The sequence below is a fragment of the Narcine bancroftii genome, chromosome 4 (assembly GCF_036971445.1).
Source record: "Narcine bancroftii isolate sNarBan1 chromosome 4, sNarBan1.hap1, whole genome shotgun sequence".
Lineage (NCBI taxonomy): Eukaryota > Metazoa > Chordata > Chondrichthyes > Torpediniformes > Narcinidae > Narcine > Narcine bancroftii.
In genome coordinates, this window is record NC_091472.1 from 209,013,747 (window position 1) to 209,018,461 (window position 4,715).

At 39.2% G+C, this 4,715-nt stretch overlaps 1 long non-coding RNA gene across 2 annotated transcripts; it reads left to right on the forward strand.

Annotated features, from left to right (window-relative positions):
* Window positions 1–39: 39 nt before the first annotated feature.
* LOC138761569 (uncharacterized) lies at window positions 40–3,485 on the forward strand. Of its 2 annotated transcripts, none has more exons than XR_011356376.1 (3): window positions 40–120; window positions 1,715–1,777; window positions 2,406–3,485. It is a non-coding gene; the product is annotated as an uncharacterized lncRNA (long non-coding RNA). The 2 variants fall into 2 exon arrangements; XR_011356375.1 differs by having other exon boundaries at window positions 55–120; window positions 498–1,777.
* Window positions 3,486–4,715: the final 1,230 nt, after the last annotated feature.

The window sequence follows — 4,715 nt, forward strand, 5'->3', positions numbered from 1 at the left end:
GATTCTGTGACGTAATCGCGCACACGCCTCAACCGGAGCCATCATCACGTGATGGGCGGAGAGGACCATCAGAGGAGCGAACCGGTGCAAGGGCACAGGGGCTTCCTCAGCCGTTTTCAGGTGGAATGTGTCCCCGCGGAAGCGAAGTGTTTTATTGGGGCCGGAAACAAGGGGGAAAAATGGAGGGAAGTGGGGGGAAATGCAGGGACGGGGAAATACAAGGAAGGGGGGGGGGGGGAAATGCAGGGAAGGGGGGGGGAAATGCAGGGAAGGGGGGGGAAATGCAGGGAAGGGGGGGGGAAATGCAGGGAAGGGGGGGAATGCAGGGAAGGAGTGGAGAAATGCAGGGAAGGGGGAACTAAAACAATGAAAAAGGGGGAATAAAGCCACGAAGGGTGGGGGTGGAGTGTCGAATCTTCTCCAAGCATCTATTAAATTCAAATCTTTCATTAACGTCAAAGTTGTTTATGCTGACTTTGCCCTTCTTTTGATTCTAGTTGATCTGTCGAAGACTGGGTCTAAACAAAAGTTAAAATCCCCACCTATTAATATATTTTCATGTGCTTCTGCCAAGTTAAGTAATATTTCTTAGTTAAATTTTTCATCATCCAAATTTGGTGCATAAGGGTCCAGAACGCCAAAACAAATCTGACAATTTGCAATAACATTCCTCCCAGTAGGGTCAATTGTGTGAGAAGCAGAAGTATCTTCACAGAATTTGCTCGAGACAAAAATTGAGAACAAAGAACTTTATTATACTATTGTAACAATGCAAAGTTGGGTGCTTCCCCTTACCCTGGGAATACACACAGATACTGAGGCAGACCCAACTTTTATACATTTCATTTCAGTACAGAGATACCTTACCCCTAACATTCTTCTGCCTCCTGGATTGGTTTAGCATTAGGTAATTCCGCCCACGTGGATTCTAACTTCTTATCAGTTTATGTGCCTTCCTGCAAACTTGTTAGCTAGGAAATATCATGTCTTTGTTCTTTACTCATTAATCAATGCCCAAGACTTGCTAAAGCTATTTACTTGCTATCCTGTTTTGAAGATCCTTATTTTGTTATACTTTTATAACCCTTCCTCCCATTCCAGCATCCCTTCACCCTGATTTAACCCATAATACTTCATTTCTAATGAGCACTTGCTTGACTCCTCACATTCCAGTATCCCTTATCCTTAAGTTAACCCATAATACTTCATCCTTAATTAGCACTTGCTTGACTCCTCACATTCCAGTATCCCTTCACCTTAAGTTAACCCATAATACTTCATCCTTAATTAGCACTTGCTTGACTCCTCACATTCCAGTATCCCTTCACCTTAAGTTAACCCATAATACTTCATCCTTAATTAGCACTTGCTTGACTCCTCACATTCCAGTATCCCTTATCCAGTATCCAGTATCCCTTACAATTGCTACATTCTGTAATTTGACCGGAAGGGTCTTTATCAAATTTGGCACTCCCCTTGCTTCAGCCCTTCGTTGCTTTATTCCCCCTCTTTCGTTGCTTTATTCCCCAGTCTCTTTTTGATTTCTGATGCAAAAAAAAACTATCTACTCTCATGAATGTGTCAGTATTCTTTTTCTCTTCACCAATCTGTTTCTCCTGTTAACATTAAAACTTAGAAAACTCAGTATGGTACTCATTGACATTTAATTTAATCCATGTCTCCCAATGCTTCCCCTTCACTTCTCTCCGCGCAGCTTCTCGACAATTCAAATATTTGTCATCTACCATGTTAAGGGATGACCTCCTCGGCAATTCAGGTAAGATAAAGAAGAAAAAGTTATACATAATCAATTTACAATCATAACAGTTATAATATTTTAAAAAACGGGTAAGTAGAAATAACAAAAAAAAACCCTTTTAATATTGCTTAAATAATACGCAACATTACCCCCTCCATTTTACGGGTTGCGGTATTTACCATAAACATTCACGAGACTCGATAGTAGTTCATCCATATCAGCTTTAACCATCCCGGATGATTACCATATATATCCATCCTTCATTTCAAAAAGAAAAAACACTGAAAACCCACTCTTCATTAATCAAAGCATTTTTATGTTCCTGCCTGATGAATAACTGGCAGTGTGTCCACACATTTCTCTGCCCAGACATAGTTTGTGAAGATCTTGTTCTCCTTGCAAAAGATTTTCAAAGTGGCAGTTGATGCAGGACAAATCTGTAACCTTTTGCCATAAGGCATGCTTCCTTGTGTTGAATTATTTTCTTCTCTTCAGCCACTCCACACTTATATCAGGATAGAAGAAGATCTTGTGATTCCAATCGACCTTTCCCCGCCTCCAGCTCCCTGTGCTGCTCGTGCTAATATTTTCTCTCTATCTTGATAATAAAAGCATTTATCAATATAGATCTTGGTTCATATTACAGCTGGTCCACGGTGGAGTCTCTTCGAGGAATGCCCACCCTGAAGAGGTTTTCCTTTGTGGACAATACAAAGATGTTGAGGAAGTCTGCAGAAGGTCTAAGACAGGTTGGAAGATTGGGCAAGGAAATGGCAGATGGAGTGCAGTTTGGGGAAGTGTATGATCATGCACTTTGGGGGAAGGAATAAAGACGTGGACTTTTTGTGGTGATATACCACTGGCTGACTGCAGGGGGCGACCTGAGGACAAGACAACACCTGGAGCCTATGAATCAGTCTTTAAATCTTGTGTCTGCTTTCTGAACAATAGGGCACCACATCTTTAGAAGTCAGAGGTGCAGAGGGCTCATGCAAGCCTCCCTGAAGGTGAACTTACACGTAGAGTCAGAAAGGCAAATGGAATGCTGGCATTCATTTCCAGAGGGATAGAATGACGCTTTACGATGCATTGATGAGCGCTCTGCTTTGGACTCCACATCAAAGGAAAGGTGTGTTGGCATTGGAGAGGGGCCTGGAGTATGAATTTTCATATAAGGAGAATTTGAGACTTTGGGATTGTACTTACTGTGGTTTAGAAGAATGAGGGAGGGGGTCATGGAGAACTGGTGGTGGGGGAGTCAGCAACCAGAGGGCACAGCCTCAGAATACAAAATGTCTCTTTAGAAGAGAGAGAGAGAAGGAATTTCTTCACGCAGACGGTGGTGAATTTGTGGAATTCGTTGCCATGAGTAGATGTGCAGACCAATTCATTGGGGATATTTAAAGCCAAAGTAGGAAGGGAATAAAGGGTTGGGGGCAGATGACAGGTGAATGGGATTGCAAAGGATAATAAATCAGCCATGATGGAATGGCAGAGATGGAGATTATTGTTTTTATTCTAATAGATTTGATGCATACTCTAGAATTGATTTTTTTAAAACTTTTGGCTCAAAATCAATCGAGAGTTTTGAACATTAATTATAAAGCAATAATATCAGATCATTCTCCATTATTGGTGGAATTGGCATTTACCAAAAAACAGCAGTCTGTATATAGATGGACATTACATTAATTGTTATTAAAAAGTGAAGATTTTTGTGCTTTTATAAGACATCATATTGAATTATTTTGTGATACAATTTTACATTCAATAGAAGATACCTTTATTATTTGGGATGCGTTAAAAGCTTATTTGTGAGGTTTTACTTCAAAAATTAAAAATGACATATGAAAGATATAGATAAATTAGAAAAAGAAATAACAGTATTGTTTAAATAATAAGAAATTACATTATAATACAATGTTGACCTATAGAACAGAGAAAATGATACTAAAATCTAAACAGAAATATTATGAATTAGGAGAAAAATCTCAAAGCTTTAGCTTGGCAATTAAAAGCAGAACAGACTTTGAGAATGATTAATACAATACAATGAGATAATAATAAAATGACATTTAAACCACAAGAAATAAATGAAACTTTTAGGGAATTTTATGAAAAATTATATACATCAGAATCATTACAGGATGAAACTATCAGATAATTATTTGTCACAAACAATATTACCTAGATTAACTGAGATAGATAAAGATGATTTGGATGGACCTTTTACTGAGCAAGAAGTTTATGAAGCACTTAATTGTCTACAAAATAACAAGTCTCCTGGAGAAGATGGATTTCCAGTTGAATTTTATAAAGAATTTAAAGACGTAATAATTCCTTTATTTATGCAGGTAATAGAACAATCTTTTAGATTGCATATTTTTCCAGAAACTTTTTCCACAGCAATAATTATGGTTATTCCTAAAAAAGATAGAGATCCATTAAAACCAGCCTAATATAGACCTACTTCATTGTTAAATGTTGATTATAAAATTGTAGCAAAGGTATTAACAAATAGAATTAATGATTGTTTTCCTGAATTAATAAATATGGATCAAACAGGTTTTGTCAAAATAGACAAATTTCTGAAAATATAGAAAGATTCTTCTTCTTTGGCTTGGCTTCATGGATGAAGATTTATGGAGGGGTAATGTCCACGTCAGCTGCAGGCTCGTTTGTGGCTGACAAGTCCGATGCGGGACAGGTAGACACGGTTGCAGCGGTTGCAGGGGAAAATTGGTTGGTTGGGGTTGGGTGTTGGGTTTTTCCTCCTTTGTCTTTTGTCAGTGAGGTGGGCTCTGCGGTCTTCTTCAAAGGAGGTTGCTGCCCGCCGAACTGTGAGGCGCCAAGATGCACGGTTTGAGGCGATATCAGCCCACTGGCGGTGGTCAATGTGGCAGGCACCAAGAGATTTCTTTAGGCAGTCCTTGTACCTCTTCTTTGATGCACTTCT